The sequence below is a fragment of the Ochotona curzoniae genome, unplaced genomic scaffold (genome assembly GCF_017591425.1).
Source record: "Ochotona curzoniae isolate NIBS_2020 unplaced genomic scaffold, NIBS_Ocur_1.0 contig_78, whole genome shotgun sequence".
NCBI classification, from domain to species: Eukaryota; Metazoa; Chordata; class Mammalia; order Lagomorpha; family Ochotonidae; genus Ochotona; species Ochotona curzoniae.
Window position 1 is genome coordinate 4,608,024 of NW_024466559.1, and position 18,836 is coordinate 4,626,859.

Sequence of the window (18,836 nt, forward strand, 5' to 3'; positions counted from 1 at the left end):
GCACAGTCTGTCATCCCAATCAGTTTATGCGCATGCTGGTCATTTCAATTGCTGGGTTAATTCTGTTTCCAGCCCTGTCCTCCATGTGAACCAACGGGTGTTGTAGTCCAGCTCGTTCCTGCCAACTTCATATTCAGCTCTCTCACAAATCAGTAGGACAATCATTTTTAATTGATCAGGAATAAACCTGGTCAAAGTCCTGGAAGACCTCTATGATGAAAATCACAAAATATATATATATAAAAAAAGGGACCTGACATGGTAGCCTCATGGTTAAATTCCTTGCCTTGCATGTGCCAGGATCCCATACGGGCGCCAGTTCATATCCCAGCTGCTCCACTTCTCATCCAGTTCCCTGCTTGTGGCCTGGGAAAACAGTCAAGGATGGTCTACAGTCTTGGACTCTGTACCTGCATGGGAGATCCAGAAGCGGCCCCTGGCTCCTGGCTTCAGATTGGCTCAACTCCAGTCATTGCGGCCATCCAGGGAGTAAATCAATGGATGGAATATCTTTCTTCCTGTCTCTCCTTCTCTCTGTAAATCTGACTTTGCAATAAAAAAATAAATAAATCTTTAAAAAAAGAAGAGATTAAAAGATGGAGAAATTCACCATGTTCCTAGATCGGCAGGATCAACATCATCAAAGTGTTCATATTACTGAAAGTAACATACAGATTCAATGAGCTCTCAATCAAAATCCCAGCAAGTCTTCTCAGAAATAGAAAAAAGTCATCCAAAAAGTTATCTAGAAACACGAGAAACCATGAATAGCCAAAACAATCCTAAAGAATGAAAATGAAGCTGGAGTAATCACAATTCTTGACCTCAATATACTACAGAGCAGCAGTCATCAAAACAGTCTGGTACTGATCCAAAGATCAGTGGAACCAAGTAGAAACCCCAGAAATGAACCCATGCACGTTTGACAAATGAATTGAAAATAACCCAAAGGAAAAGTTCAGTTGCTTCAAGTGCTGTTGAGAAAATCGGCTAGCAGCCTACCAAAGTAAGAAGCAAGACACACCTGCCACCTTACACAAAAATCAAATCTAAATGGATCAAGGACCAAAATTTGTACCCAGATACCATCAAACTATTAGAAGAAAACATAGGAAGTACCCTCCAAGATATAGGAATTGTGAAAAATTTCCTAGAAAAGTCACCAAAAACACAGTCAAAGTCTAAATAAACAAAAGGGACTATGTCAAGCTAAGAAGCTTCTGTACAGCTAATGAAATGATCAACAAAGCCAAGAAGCAACCAACAGAATGGGAGAAGGTCATTGCACACTGCAAAACAGATAGGGGACTAATATCCAGGATCCACGAAGAGCTCCCAACCTCAACAACAGAAAAGCAAACAAACCTGTGAAGAAATGGGCAAAGGAAACAAACAGACATTTTTCAAAAAAACAAATCCAAATGGCTGATATATGAAAAAGTGCTCATACACCCCAAATATCAGGAAAATATGAATAAAAACTACATTGAGATTCCACCTAATTTTTGTGGCATTAGTCTACATTCAGAACTCTACTAATAACACCTGCTGTGTGGACGTGGGAAAAAAGATACTCTCCTTCACTGTTGGTGCGAGTTTTGACTAATGCAGCCACCATGGAAGTCAGTACGGAAAGTGTATAACAACTGAAAATCAATGTACCATGATCCAGCTATCTCACTCCTAGGAATATGTTCAAAAGAAATGAAATCTACATATGAGAAAGTGATCTGTAATCCTATATTTATAGCAGGACAATACACAATAGTGAGGACATGGAAACAACCCGGACGCCCATCGAAAGAGGAATGGATAATGAAGCTGTGATACATCTTCTCCATGAAATATTGCTCAGCCCGTGCAACAAAATGGTCCCAACTGGAGCCTGTGATGCTCAGTGAAATAAGCCAATTGCCAAAGGATTGAATATCATATGTTCTCTCTGCTCTAAGGCATCCTTCGTGCAAAATACAAGATCAACAGATTTAGGTAAACATGTACAGGCATATATTCTCATAAAGGAACTGTACAATAGAGACTAACTTACCCAAGAATTGAAGATACGTTGCAGTGTTTATCTCTATTCCAAGATAAAAGAAGGACTCCCATTAAAACTGTTAAGTACATATGAACAACGGGATATTGAACTATTATACTATTGTAATAATTTGAGGAAAAACGGTGTGTGGGAGAGGTGGGGCAGGGGAAGAGGGGAAAATCCCTGTGCCTACGGAACATATCAAAAATAAAGATTAAAAAAAAAAATTTAGGGCCCGGCGTGGTGGCACAGTGGTTAAGGTCCTCACCTTGCACGCCCGGGATCCCATATGGCCGCCGGTTCTATCCCAGCAGCCCCGCTTCCCTTCCAGCTCCCTGCCTGTGGCCTGGGAAAGCAGTCGAGGACGGCCCAAAGCTTTGGGACCCTGCACCCGCGTGGGAGACCCAGAAGAGGCTCCTAGCTTCAGATCGGCATAGCATCGGCCATTGCGCTCACTTGGGGAGTGAATCATCGGACAGAAGATCTTCCTCTCTGTCTCTCCTCTCTGTATATCCGCCTTTCCAATAAAAAAATAATAAAAATAAATCTTTAAACAAAATTTAAAAGAATGTTGAAATACATCTCATATTTTGCCAGCTCTAGCTAAAGTCTACATGTTTGTGTTGTAGCTGCAGCATAGTTTTCAAGCTGTTTTTCATCATATAGTCTAACAAACTTTTTAAAATAAAATAAAATTTCAGTTTAAGATCTTTGCAAAACATATGGCATTAAAAGATAAATGTACTTTGGTGCAAAAAAAAGAAAGACATGCAACTGAATGGTCTTCAAAAATTTCATGGAAATATGCATCACGGAAAAATGAGGCACTGATTTCAAAATGATTGCATCAAAACGTTTGTGCATCTTGATTTAACTTTTCCATATGTCCTAAAGTTTGTTGTTATCTCTGGAGAATTTATAAATAATGAACAAAATGTCTGTCCCTTACATACCAATAAACCCAATTACAGTTATCCAAGCAAATTTGAAATAAAAATTATCAAACACAGCCTCACGTTTTATTTTTTTTTTCAGAGTGTGTCTTCTTACAATTATCTTATCCCAACCTACTACTTTTTAACTAATAAGCTGATAAAATTTCACCTAGGTGCAGAATTTCCTTTGCCTGACACTAGTGCTTTGTGCTAACCTTGTCACCTGTCTTGGTTTCTATTGTGTGGTTGTCCACAAAGGGTGTCCTGTAACTCAAGTCCCAAGCAGAAAGTTCTCCCATTGTTAAGAACAAAATTGGCTTCATTCATGACTAGGCAAAAGGCGGACCTGGCTTTCTAATAACTGCTCCTTGCTGAAAATCGTTAGGTGCCTCTTTTTTCCTGAAACCTTCACTGTGTTTAGAGACCCTTACAAGTCTACAGCAATGACTGCTTACGCTCCACACTTTTCCAGCATGTATTAATAAGCCAGATGTACATAGCTGAGTTAACCTGTGCTTTCATATACAATGTCATCTTCACTGATGTGAATTTTTTTAGGTTGCAGGTATTGGATTACTGCATAACCCTTTATTGTAATCAGCAAGGTATTAATTTGATGTTCTTAATTCCAGAATTCTGTCATTCTCAATACTGGTTTCCTAACCAGTATCAATGGAGAAAATAAAGCTTAAAAGCGAAAGTTGTAGAAATTCTATTGTTTGGGAATATTATAGTCATTTGCTTTTGGGGTTCACTGAACCATGTCTGGCTTTTAGTTAGGTAATCAAGGCAGATATCGAGGAAAGAATTAAAAGCCAGTTGCCTGTGTGAGAGTGCTCCAAGTAAGAATGCATCTAAAGACACCATTCTCCAGCAGAAATTAGGTATAATTTCAATCATTTAAGCATACAAAATATAAACTGAGGAACAGAAACATACTAAGTTAGGTGACTGAGAATGTCTCTGACAACAATGAAAGTGTCCACTTTAGGTTTAAATAGTTTTAAGGCTTTTCTGTAATCTCCTGGAATAAATGAAAATGCTGGTTAGCTAAAGTTAACCAATGGGAAGGGGAAAAAAACTCTTATGAGCAACTGCATGTTGAGAAGCATGCTTACAAACTTCCCTGCTGCAGTCTTCAAGGTAACCGTCAGACTCACTGGACAGCTTCACCGACAATGCCACCAAACTCTGAGGGAAATTCAAGATCTACCCAACCCAGAGACATATTCAGCAAAAGCTCAGGTCGGACTATGGTTTGCAACTTTGCCCATGGGCACACGGATCCACAGGAAGCAAAGAGCCAAAGGAATGCATGCACAGAGCTACAGACATTCTGTAGGTCACTCTGAATGCTTGTCTTACCAACATGAAGATTTTTATAGAAGACACTGTCCATCCAAGTATTTTATGAGCTTGTTGAATGTTGGCAAAAATAATCCTCTCAGGAATTGCCTACAATACAATGCTTCACTGAAAAAAAAAGTACACATACTAAGTTTAAATCAAGTAAAAAAACTGTATGTTGTAATAATTATTTGAGTCATGTCACATTGGCTCACAAATATACTTCTGTATTGAATTTATATGAGAAAATAGACTATTTTTTATTTAGGGTACATGGAAAACAACAAAAGCATGTTGATTGTGTTGATAAAACTGCACTAAATGCTAATGTTTAGCTCACATTGTTTGTCACACGCAGTTCCTAAACTTTTGTAAGTAAGCCCCATAAGTCTTGTACAAATTAAACAACTTAAGAATAACCAAACAGGAGTACATTTAACACAAGTTCAAAAGTTGGCTTCTTTTCTTTCTCACTTGATGATATTTGAGTGTCATTTTATTTACAGATTTTATTAACAGATTCTGAAAAACGACACTCAGGTTTGGAGAAATGAGCAGTTTCAGGATGTTGCTCGCATTTGCTGTTACTCAGGTGATTTTAAAATCCATGGTGTTTTGGAGTGGAAGAACATCAAATAGCAAAACGATGTACGTGAGAAGAATGCATGTCATTTCTAAAGGATGTTTTCGTTTTCCTGTGTACAAGGCCTATATATCTTCTCTAGAAAACCCTGAGTGTGCATTACACAATCCATGGAGTGAAAGGCTGCATCTCTCTGGGGAGCGAGCCTGGACCCCTTCTTGGCTGCATCCCACCCAGAAGTCTGCATAGAACATCGACGACATCCCTGCCCCATCCTCCTCACTGTCCCAGGGAGAAGGCCAGAGTCTCCATACCAAGGCATGCTTGCAAGAGCTTCGTTTTCTTACAATCCTATCTTCCCATTTTAGGCTATAGGCATATACACGATTTTAGTCATCTATTCCTCAGACCTGCAAGGCCTTTTTCCATGTCTGTGGAAATCATGCTATTTCTGCTCAACCACTCTAACTGCAAGAAGGCAGCTAAGGAGGGTGCCAGGAAGCCACAGAGCCTGGTGGCACTGCCTTGTGCGTGTGCATGTGTGTGTGTGTATGTGTGAGAGGGAGTTTTCCTTTATCCATTCATGGTGGACACCTTGGTTGATTCCATATCTTGAAAACTGTGAAAGGTGCTGGCATAAACATGGTGGAGCAGGCACCTCTTTAAGTAAATACTTTCATGTCTTTTGGCTAGAACTTCAGAGAATTTTGGAAAATTATTCACTGCAGTCAAAAGTTTTCAGTCCACCAAAATATAACTTTACCCAAAACAGGAAAGTTAGATACTAATCCCTGTGTCAACATGTTAGCGTACTTCTTTGCTGATGGGGATTGCTGTGTTAGTCTCTCTGGAGAAGAATTCTGAGTGAATAACGTCACTTCACTGCTTGTGGGCACTTTTTTACAACATGGAGAGTCTACCTGAGGGGGCAAAAAGCCTCACTGTAAATAATCTATTATAGTCTTAGATACTTGATCCTTTTTTAATTTTTTGTTTCAGGATAGGTTTGCACAGGGTCAGGGATTTCTTTCCACCCTCCCCATATCTCCCTCTACTGTTTTCCCACATCTATTACAATAATATAATCCCTCAGCAACAATCACAAGTCCATATTTCTGATAGTATCATGACATGGTATGTATAGGCAGTGGTCGAAAGCCCAGCATCCTATTGTTGACGTGTATTTAACAGTTTCATTGGGAGTCTATTTTGGGGTAGAGATACATATTGCAATGTAACTCCACTTCCTCGTATGCTAATCTCCACTATGTAATCCCTCTAAATGAATATATGTCTACATGTATATATGTTTACCTGTATTCTTGTATTTTGCATGAAGGTTGCCTTATGTCACAGAGAACATATAATATTTGTCCTTTTGGGATTGGCTTTTTTCACCGAGCATCATGGTCTCTACATAGGACCATGTTGTTGCATGTTTAATGGCCGAGTAGCATTCCATGGAGTAGATGTGTGTTTATTTATACGTTCCTCTTTCAATGATCATCTGGGTTTTTTCCCATGTCTTTGCTATTGTGAATTGTGATACTATAAATAGAGGCTTGTAGATCACTTTTCTCATATGCAGGTTTCACTTCCTTTGAATATATTCCCAGCAGTGAGTGGGATAGCTGGGTCATACCGCAGATCAATTTCTAGTTTTCTTAGCTCTCTCCATACTGACTTCCACAGTGCTGTAGTAGCTTACACTTCCACTGACGGTGGAGTAGGGTACCTTTCTCCCCACATCAACACCAACAGGTGTTTTTAGTAGAAATGTGATCTTTTAAAAATTTTTTCAGACTTACAAGTCAGGAAATGTTAACATTTTCAGTGTTTTCAACATCCATCATCCCTAATGATTTTTTCTACGGTCTCTGACTATTGACTGCAAACCTGAACTTCCATTATGAGCATATATGTGCTGGATTGATGGATCAGGCAGAACAAATGTACACAAATTTACACATTCTCTTGGTAACTTACTCTATTGTTAAATTAGTTTCTGAAATTGAAGCTAAATAATCCATTATGTGATAAGACAGCCCCATTGTTAGGAGTGTTTTCCATCTCTATTTTAGAAAAAAATGAACTATTCATCTTGTACATGCACAAAGTACATATTTGTATATGTCCCATGCTTTTAAAGTTGCTCTTAGATGTGGTCCCTGCATATTTTAGACTGTAATTGGAAGAATTCAGATGAAAGGAAGTTTTCCTTTTGACCGTGGCTTGTTATATGCATGTGTGTGCACTTTTAGTGAAAGAAGTTTTAGCGAATGCCTTTAATTGTTTCTTTTTCTCCATTTAATCTTTCAAATTCTATATTGAATAAAGTTTTCTTGGAATTTTATGTTAATTAAATATTTTTCAATTTAATATTAATTTACGTTTTCTTTTCATCATAAAAATTCCAGAATCTCAAAGCCAGGAAGAACTTTAGAAAGTATAGCATAATTATGCATAGATAGAGCTCTATAATTAGCTTCAATCTTTTTTCTCACTTTCAAGCTGTAAGTTACATAAATTATGAGTGTTCAGTTTTCTTTTTGTGAAATTGGGTGAAATAAGTGCCAGATTGTGGTGAAGTAGGGAAAACCATCATGCCCTCCTCAAATGACCTGTGATGAGGTCCCTGCCTCTCACCAGGGAGCCTCGGATGAAGCTCCTGGCTTCAGTTTAGCCCAGCCTCAGCTGTTGAACCCATCTGGGGAATGACCCAAAAGAAGAAAGACCTCTCTCTTTCTCTCCTTCTCTCTCTCCCTCTCTAGCTATGCATTTCAAAATAAATAAGTAAGTCATTTTTAATGAGGATAATAATGATATTTATCTTTGGGATGAGAATGGAGAGAGGAAATAAATTAATAATTGTCACAAACATAAAATAATGCCTGGGACACAGGATTCAAACCTTGTCACTCCCTCCTTGTTTTTCTCTGTCATGCATTTGAGAGGTTCTTAAGTGCTTCATGTTAAGATTTGGGGATAGCAAGATGAATTTAATTCCATGATTCATGAGCTATTTGAAGTACTATCCTGTGTACGTATGATGTCTTAAGACACACAAAAAGCTCATCTATCTTCAAGTCTTAATTTACATCAAATCAAACTGAAGGCCATTATCTTAATACTTTATATAAACAAAGTATGCATCATTTGCAAAATGCTTTCCTTATATTACCATTACTGGTAATTAGCATTACTGAGAGAATGTTGGGAAATGGGTAAATATGTAACATGATTATTCTCAGAAGTGACTACGCTTTGAATATTCTGGCTATATTAGTAAACCTATGACTGCTGATGAGCTTTTATATTTTAACAGTAAGTAACGAACAGAAATGATACTTAACTGACCAGCACAATGACTCAACTGGCTAACCCTCAGCCTTGCAGTGCCAGCATTCCATATGGATGCTTGCTTGTGTCTTGGCTGCTCTACTTATCCGGTTTCCTGACTGTGGTCTGAGAAAGCAGTTTGAGCCTGTGGGTGGAACAGTTTTTCCTTTGTCTCATCTTCTCCCTGCAAATCTGCCTTTACAATAATTAGATAGATATAGATAAATAGATAGATAGAGATAATACTTTAACAACTCAATATTATATCAACATTTGGATGAAAATAAGACATCTCCAGCACAACGGCTGATTAGAAACACTGGCTCCACTCCCTCCCAACAAAGCAGGGGCACCAGAGATAATACCAGTGTGTTGAATATTCTTTTATTTTTTTAAAAAAACATGTGAGATAGAATTTGGGCATTTTCACTATTATGAAGCATTAAATGTTAGAAAGGATGAATATATTTATCTTGGCTGGACATTACATATAATCTACATTTGCAAAATCATATCCCACAGTACCTCATAAATATGTGCAAGATTATGCTTGTTAATTTAAAAGAAAAAGTTCCTAGAGTAAACAAAAGCCATTCAGCTAGACCAAGCAGGGCAGAGCACTAGAGTGTAGTGGGTGCAAAACAGAGAATCTGTGCAGCGTGCAACCTCTGGCTGCTGGGGAAGGAAGGGAACAAAACCCATTGCTGGACTTAGGGCTGCCCAGTCTAGATCAGTTTGAAGTAAGTAACAGCCCCCACTGACACTATGAACACCAAAAGATTTTGATGCGGGGGAATTCCGCAGTGCTCATCATCCCTGAACCCAATGACAAGAGAGCTATTGGGAAGGGTGTGTCATCGCACTGCTCCACAAGAGGGACTCAGAGTGTGTGCTCCCTAACTCTGGCCACTGCTGCACAGTGCCGCTGTCATTTTGTGGGACACAGCTTAGCTGGCCGCTAGAGTCACTCCACCTCCATGGTGACTAATAATTGCTTGCTGCAGGATACAGGCACTCTGTTCGGATGCTCTAAGTGACTACAGCACCACATGGGGTCTACTGCACCATAGGAGTGACCCCATCCATGCAGAGTGCCCATAACTGACTGTTGTGAGCTGTGATGCATTGGCATTCAGCCGCAAATGTCAGCTGAGGTGTGTTGCAACTGTTCAAGCATGCTCGGGTGACCCTCCCTGTGTGTGTGGCTCACAATACTGGAGTCCTGCAATTACTGATGCATGGGTTGGCCCAAACTTACCTGGATGCGTGACCTATGGAGGCTAAGGCCACTGTGCAAACATGTAGCATTGCATCTGCCTGGGCCCCATTGGACTGAGCCAAAGGACTGCCCCCACTATTGCACAGTATGCAAATCTGGATGGATTCCCCATCTTTGCTGCTGCTATCATGCCCAAATCCTTCAATTCTATCTAATGAAGCCAGGCAGAGACTGTGTACACTATGACACCCACCTACAACCAAAACCATCGCAGAAAATCCAACTGATACCCCTAGGTACATCTTCATCAGAAAGTCCCATATTAAAATAGTCTCTCTGTAAAATTGGCAGGGACAGTAGGAATGCCAAATGTGCAAATATGAATATAGGGAAACCGACGAATATAAAAGGGACTGCTGCAGTGGGTCAGCTGGCTAATCTTCCCCCTTCAAGCTCCAGGATCCCACACGGGCATCAGTACATGTTCCACTTGCTCCACCTTTCACCCAGCTCCCTGTCCCTGGCCTGGAAAGTAGTAAATGCTAGCTCAAAGCCCTGGGACCCTGCCTGCATGCAAAAGACCTGGGAAAAGCTCCCAGCTTTGGATCACCCAAGGTCCAACCATTGTGGCTACTTGTGAAGTGAACCAGCAGATAGAAGATCATTCTCCCTGTCTCTCCTTCTCTCTGTAAATCTGCCTTTTCAATAAAAATAAATAAATCATTTTTAAAAGGAAGAGTATGAAAGAGAAATTTACAATGCCATGAAGTTAAATAACATGCAACTACATATGATAGTTTTCATTATGCAGTTACTATACATCCCCTTAAAGGAAAAACCACAAAACAAAATCAACAACAGGAAGAAAAAAGAAATTAACAATGCCATGAAGTTGAGTAACATGTTACTGAATGACTAATGTGTTGATGAAGAAATGAAAAAAAATCAAGAACCTTCTTGAAGAAAATTATGCTACTGTATAATCTGAGTCAATGAAAAATTTAATTAGAAGAAAGTGTTTTTGAAGAGATAAAACTGAAAAAAAAAAACCCTCAAACTCCATGAGATATAGTTTCCACTGATCTTTGTTGGTGAGATATGTCTCCTTTAGGCAACAAATAGATGGGTTTTGTTTTTTTAATCTAGTGTACTAATCTGAAAATTGATTGATGAATTTAAGCCATTTACATCCAGTGTTAATATGAATTGATGTTAATTTGGTCCTGTCATTTTAGCAATGGGTTGTTCATTGGTTTAGTCTTCTGTTGTCATTTTACTGGGATGTTCTTCACATTTGCCTTTGGCTTTGGTGGGTGCTATTTCTCTTCTCTGTCAAGAGAACATCTTGAAGTATCATTTGTAGGGCAGGTTTGGAAGAGGCATATTCTTTTAACTTTTCTTTACTGAGGAAGAATTTTATTTTATTTTTAAATACAAAGGAAAACTTTGCTGGATATATTATCCTGAGCCAATAATTTTTTTTTTCAGAATCTGGAATATATCGCTCCATTCTATTCTGGCCTGTAGAGAGTTTCCTGTGAGAGGTGTTATTTAACTTCATGGCGTTATAAATCTCTCTTTTTCTTCCAGTTGCTGATTTTGTATTGTGGCTTTTCATTCAAAGGTATGTATAGTAGCTGTGAAATGGAGACTATCATATCCAGATGTGAGGATGCAATGCAGTATGCATCTCTACTTCCAGATCAAAGATGGACTTCCAATGAAACTGTTTACTGTACCTTGACAATAGGATGCTGGACTCTCTGCCGTTGTCCATGCCCGCAATGATGGACATATGACTACGTATGAAGAACTATGCTACAGTAATAATATAGGGGAACTCAGTGAAGGGGGAGGGGATTAAGGAGGGATTAAGGGAAGTCCCAGGGCCTATGGAACTGTATCATAAAATGATAATAATAAGAAGAAGAAGAAGTAAAATTAAAACAACTACAAGAAAACAAGAGTATTAAAGATCCAGATGCCAAGACAAGTTCCAGAGAAAAAAAGAAACTTCCTCACAAATGAAGCCAAGCCAAAGTAATTGGCAAAATATATGAAGAATTCTCGAGCAAAATTTTAAGAAATTTGACAAGATACAAGAAAATGCAGGCATACAAATCAGAAAAATTAGGAAGCAATATATTATACGAGGGAAAAAATGGAGAGTCCAATGAATGAAATGATCAGTAGATAAATAAAAACTATAGTTAAGGAGAGGTGATTAACCTGATCATCAAGATGCCAGTTGGGCTACTCACCTCTCACGTCAGAATGCATGGGTTTGAGGCCCAGGTCCCTCTTGCTGGATTCGAATAAACATCACCAGAAGGCAGCATATGGTGGCCCAAGTCTTCCTGCCCCACCCTGCCTGCATGGTTGGAGACTTGGAATGGCTTCAGCCTTCTGTCAGGAACATTTGGGGAGTGAGGTATTTTCTCTCTCTTTCTCTCTCTCTGTATGTGTGTGCATGTGTGTGCATGTGTGTGCCTCTCAGAAAAGCAAATAAGTTACAGTTAGATTAGGTAAACAATAATGAAGCAAGGAGAATAAAGAATTTCTAAACCTAAATATGCCTCTTTCAAAATAACTCAAACTTAATGGGAAAAAAAATACATCCAATAGTAGCTGTGTAATGGAGACTGTCATATCTAGTAACATGTCATTTAACTTTATAGCATCATAAATTTCTCTCTTTTTCTTTCTATTGTTGATTTTGTATCATGACTTTTCATTTAAGGGGATATACAGTAGCTGTGAAATGGAGACTATCACATCCAGATGTGAGAATACAATGCAGTATGCATCTCTACTTCCAGAACAAAGATGGACTTTCAATGAAACTGTTTACTATATCTTGACAATAGGAAGCTGGACTCTCTGCCATTGTCCATGCCCGCAATGATGGACGTACGACTGTGTATGAAGAACTATACTTTAGTAATGATATAGAGGAACTAGGTGGGGGAGAGGGAATTGGGGAGGGGATAAGGGATATGCCAGGAGCCTATGGAACTGTATCATAAATGATCATAATAATAATAAAATGTAAAAAAAAAATTTTTACAGGAAAAAATACATCCAAAGAATGAAGAAAATTTCGAGACTTATAGGACACCAGTAAATAGAAAGCATTCAGATCATGAGAAGGAAGAAGGCATTGAAAACTCACTTGACGAATTCTAATCTTAGAAAATAAGTGGACCTATTAATGAGAGTGCAATGACTTTAAATGTACTTGATGAGCTAAAGTCCTCTTGCTGTGATCCGATTCAAACTGCCAGAAGTCCCAGACAAGAAAACAATCCTAGAAACAGCCAGAGAAAGTAACCGCATCACCTGTCAAGTAAAAACAGAAATGTTCCAGGCCCAAGAGAAAGGAGGGAACGTCTGCAGTGTTCTCAACGATTTAAATATCTTCCACTCAGAATGTTACACTCAGCAAAGTCATCCTTGAGAAACAAACAGAAAAAGAACTCAAGCTGTTGTAAGATGGGCAAACAGTGCAGAAATCCATAGCCACCACACAGAGCTTCCAAATCACGGTTCAGAGTCTTACCTCCAGGAAAGAAGGCAAACGAATGACAGAGGAGTGTCCAAGGCTTCAACTCAGAAAATCACCGCTGAAGTAAACAACGCGAGATGAAGATAAAGGAAATTTTGCAGCAACTGAAGAAGATTTCTAAAAAGTAACAGCAAGCGAGCACATACATAATGAACTTCAGCGTAAATGGGATATAGCTTCTAATGAAAACACAGAGCAGAGACAGAACCAATATACAATGATATACATCCCATGAGAAACTCGCTTCCTTCATAAGGACAAACACATGCTAAAAATATGAGGGAAAAGATACTCCACAAAAATAAAACCTAAAAGTAAGTATCATACACTAAGAGAAAAATGCTGCAAAAACAATAATGAACGGGCCCGGCGCGGTGGCACAGTGGTTAAGGTCCTCGCCTAGCACGCCCGGGATCCCATATGGGCGCCGGTTCTATCCCGGCAGCCCCTGCTTCCCTTCCAGCTCCCTGCCTGTGGCCCGGGAAAGCAGTCGAGGACAGCCCAAAGCTTTGGGACCCTGCACCCGCGTGGGAGACCCGGAAGAGGCTCCTGGCTTCGGATCGGCATAGCATCGGCCGTTGCGCTCACTTGGGGAGTGAATCATCGGATGGAAGATCTTCCTCTCTGTCTCTCCTCTCTGTATATCCGCCTTTCCAATAAAAAAAATAAATAAAAATAAATCTTTTAAAAAAACCCCAATAATGAACAATGTGCATTATCTTATTTATTTGAAGTGTGAATGTGAGAGGGAGAGACAGAAAGAAAGAGATGTTTCATTTGCTGGCTCTGTCCCCAGACAGTCACCGCAGGCAGGACTGGGCCAGATGAAAGCTAGTAACATGGAACTCCAGACAGATCTCTCATGACAATGGGTGGAGCCAAAACACTCAGGCCATTTTAGACTTAAATACAGTTTCTAACTTATCAAAATTGAGTCATGAAGACATAGAAAACAACAATACCAAGCTTGAATAAATAATAAAAAGTTAGCCAATAAAGAAAACCCTGCTGAATTCTGCCAGACTTCTAAAGAACTGACATTAACTCAAATTATTTCAAAAATTGGAAAGGAACCCTTCCAAACGTATTCCACAAAACCAGTATTACCCTGATACTAAAACCAGACAAGGATACGGCGACAAAAGGCAGATCACTGCTCATTCTTTCTGATGAATCTGTATTCAGCAATTTTCAATAAATAAGTAGCAAACTGAGTTCAACTTCACATCCCAAGATCATTCACAATAATCCAGTATGATTTATCTCAGCAGCGCAAGGATGGTTGGTTGACAACACACGGAGCAAAAAAAAACGAAACATCACACCAACAGAATGAAATTCAAAAACTACGTAAACACCTGAATAGGTAAAGAATAAAGCAGTTTAAAAGCTGGCCATGCTTTATGATTTAAAAAAAAATCATGATTTTAAGGATACAAGGAGCATATCTCAACAGGTAATATCATACTGAGAAAGAAAAAGCTGAAATTCTTCTTCAGTGATCTGAAATAAGTCTACAGGGCCAACTCCCACTTCTCTTACTCCTTGTAAGTTTGACAAGAGAAAGAACTAAAAAGCACATAACAAGGAAAAAAGAAAGTCAAAATGTCCCTAGATGAAGATAACATCACTTTTCACATATACAAACAGCTAAAGGCCTTACTATGAGACTGTTTGGACTGATAAATGACCCTGGTAGGGTTTCTGGATTTAAAATCAATTTACAAATATCAGCATTATTTTTACAGAACAGTTGCTGAAGAAGAAAGTATGCAATAAAATCCTATTCTGAACAGCTACCCACCCCTCAAAATCCAAGAGTAAATTTAACCCAGGAAGGAAAGGAAAAGTACAAAAATACAAGTCTTAAAAGTGGAAGGAGACACACACAAAAATGGAGAGTCCCCATATTCATAGATCAGAATATTACATAATGTTAAAATGCCCATGCCACTGAAAATTGCATACAAACACAATCCAGTCTCCACCAGGGACCAGAGGCATTCTTCATAAAAGCGGAGAAAACCAATAGCAAGATTCATATGGAATACCAACAATAACAACATTTTGGGTAATCAGAATTTGGGTGAGTAAAATAAATATACACAGTCCAGTCCATGTGGATCAGACCCACCAATATCATGGTCTTCAAAACCTCCATAGCTAGACCTAGAAGGGTCCAAAGGCAATGCCACAAACGGAGATGCCGTCTCCTGTTATAGCACCGTTTTCCCACAGCCGCCTCCTGAAGCACCTGCCAGAGATCACGTTACAGATGAAGTTTTTTTACATGTATGTAGATAAAGTACATTCTAAAGTAAGGGCAATAAGGATGGTGTGGTAACAACATGAATCAGTAACGAAGTCTTTATCAAACAGTATATGCTATATACCATGCTGTGCCCCACTTTCATAGAACTGGCAGAGCAGTGCATCACTGCAAACACAAGCGGAATGAATTGCACTGTGACCATGTGACCGCCACAACATCACCGGGTGCCAGGAATGTCCAGCTCTGCTATAATCATATGAAATCACATCAAAACAAATATTCCTTCTTCAATTAGAGTGCTGCATATGACTGCATTCCCTTACAAAGTACATGGACTACAGGCAAAGTGGTAGCTCCATTGGAAAGTGGACTTAGATTGTTTCAAAATATCTAAGAGAAGTCGCTATAAAATTGAAGAACTACGATGGAATATGGCAGGACAAGAGCAGAGATGAATAAAATTATCTAAGATGATCAACTAAAACAAGAGGTTGGAAAACAAGAGATTTAAAAAATAATGATGAATTTTTGAAAATCACAAATGCGGCAACTATTACCTGAAACACATAAATAATTACATTAAATGTAGATGATCTAAATTCACAAGAGATTGTCACAGACATTGCAGGCAGATAAACCAACTATCTATTGATGACTAGATCGCCTCTCAGCCTTTTGGCTAAGATCAAGTGTAGTATATTGATGATTAGAAAATTATTTTAAGTATAAAAGCATACACAGGCTAAAGAAGAAAAATACATAATATAATCACACAAATTAAATGAGAGGTGAAGCTGCATTGATTTCAAAAAGAGGAAGCAGTCACATACCTACAGAAGCATTGCAACATAATAAATGAGTCCCTTTTCCAAGCAGACAAAGTCATTCTACACCTGTTCACCTAATAAAACATCAAAATATGTGAGGCAAAAGCTGGCAAAACCGTGAGGAGAAATCGACAATTCCAGTATTACACTTGGAGATTTAAGAACCTCTTGTGTATAACTGTTAGGCCATGAAGGCAAAATATCCATAACTTTGATTGAATGGAATAACATTAACAATTAAATTGATCTAATTGCTATTTACAGAGTGCTACTTGCAACAAGAGGAGAATGGCTATACATTCCATTTAAGCTCAGTTCACCAAAACGCAATGCATTATAGGCTTTAAATACCTTGGAATATTTCAAAGAATAACAATTATATAAAATATGCTCTCAGCCACATTGTAACTGAAGCAGAAAACTACAAGTAACTAGAAAATCTTCAAGTACTTGAGGATTCAGGGACATATTTCTAAGGACTTGGATGCAAAGGAAAACTAAAGAATAAAATATTTTGAATGGCATGAAAATTAACTTCCAACTTAAAATTCGTGGGATGTAGTGAAAATAGTATGCAAAGGTAAATTCAAAGCATTAAAAGCATATAGAAAATGAATAACTAAGCTTCATTTTTTGAGATTAGAAAAGAAAGAGTAAAACCCGAACTAAGCAGCAAAAGAAGGAGACAAAGAAAGACAAATGTCAAGAAAATCTAAAATGAGTAAAACCAACAAAATCAGAAGCTGACTTTGTTAGACACATAAATTGTCAACATTTAGTCAAATTAACAAGAGAAAAAAAAGGCACAACAAGAAACAGGAAGAGGGACTCTGACCTCTGATGACGTGGACATGTAAACAATAACACAGACGCATTTTGAAAAGCTCTACGTTCAAAAATCGGAGATCCTAAGTGATATGAATTGATTCCTTAAAAAAGCCACAATCTTCTAATTCATAGGGATGTTATGCTGCCAGCTCTACCTTCAGACCAGAAATGGTCTCCCCAAGAAACCATTGAACTTATCTGGACAATAAGATGCTGGACTCTATGCTTGGTATATGATGGCAACAAAAGAATCTTGACTTAATTTGAACTGTAATGTTGCAACTAGGTGGAGGAATCCACGATGGGGGGAGGACACGGGGAGGGGATGGGGGAATCCCAGAGTCTATGAAACTGTGTCACATAATGCAACGTAATTAATAATAATAATAAAAAAAAAGCCACAATCTGCCAAAGCTCACAGCAGGAAAAACAAGCAAGCTATGGAGTCATATCTACAAAAGGAGTCAAGTAAGTAATAAACAGCCCTCCAGAATGATATTTCCAGGTCCAGATGGTTTCAGGTGTAAAATCCACCAAGCATTTAAAACAAAGTATATCAACTTCCCAGTCTCCTCATGAAAATAGAAGCGAACATATTACATGCCTACTCATTCTGCAAAGTTAAATACCAAAACCCAAGAGAGGCATAAGAGCTGAAAACTACAGATTAATAGCCTGCATGAACACAGATCCAATATCCTTCACAAACTGCTAACAAATTGAATCCAACTCTGTGTAACACATAGATAATACCGCGACCACCTAGGATTACGCCTGGTGCAGCAAGCTTGTTTCAAACTAGAATCCTTTCCATTCATCAAACCCATAAGCTAAGATAGAAAAATCGGGATTTTTTATCAATGGATACAGAAAAGAAGGTTTTTGATGAAATCTATCACGCACTCATAACCATAAACATGTTCGTCAAGTAGGAATGAAAACGACATTTCCTATTAAAGAGCGTTTTCACTAACGTCATGCTTAATGATGAAAACATTGCGTTTTCCCTAAAATGCAAAGGAAGTTTTCTTCTCACCATTTGGAAAATAGTACCAACAATTTTGAAGATACGTTGAGTTTCTTGGAACACTAGTTTTACCACACATTGTGGCAATTGTGTGGTTAAGTATTTATCTACTGAAAATGAAAACTTATGTCGATACCACAATCTGTATGTGAATGCATATATTAATTGGTTTGTAACTGCCAGAAAATGAAAATGCAGATGTCTTATGATAGAGGAGTAGATTTCAATTAAAGCAATAGCACCTGCATCTCAGGGAATGCTATTTAACTATAAAAGGAAATATTTGTGTGGAGGGCTAATAAGGGGGGTTAACAGGTAAAAATATAAGGGCATTATGTGGGTCAGAGAAGACATTGTATATGACCCTATAATTGTGGTGGCATGATACCAGGCATCTGTCAAAAATCAAATAGGCTTATTGCATAGAGTGTAATTTGATGAAGAAAATCTAAAATGACAACACAAGAATCTAGGTGATCTGGAAACCCTGGGGTGGAATGCAGAGACAATGTCAGTGTTTTACAATTCGATGAAGCAACATCTCTGAAAGGGTTGTGGGGTAGGACTGTGTTGACCTAAGAACCCTTGAGAAAAAAAAAAAAAAACAGAGATGGGAAGACAAAAAAGTTTTTTCCAACAGAGCAATGGCAATGGAATATCAATTCTGGTACATGATAAATATATCTGAATTGGGTAATTAAGTAATTGGATGACAAATATAGGAACCAGCTTATTTCACTGATGGAGTGAGAGGTTACATATAAGCAAGTAGAGGCCAGAATAAATCGTGTGCTGATGGAAATAAATTGGAGGTGTCAATGTGAATGCATTAACACTTAATAAAGAGACTGGTGTG

At 38.5% G+C, this 18,836-nt stretch overlaps 1 pseudogene; it reads left to right on the forward strand.

The window, feature by feature from the left end:
* Positions 1–15,957: 15,957 nt before the first annotated feature.
* On the forward strand, positions 15,958–16,035 carry LOC121164480 (annotated as a pseudogene).
* Positions 16,036–18,836: the final 2,801 nt, after the last annotated feature.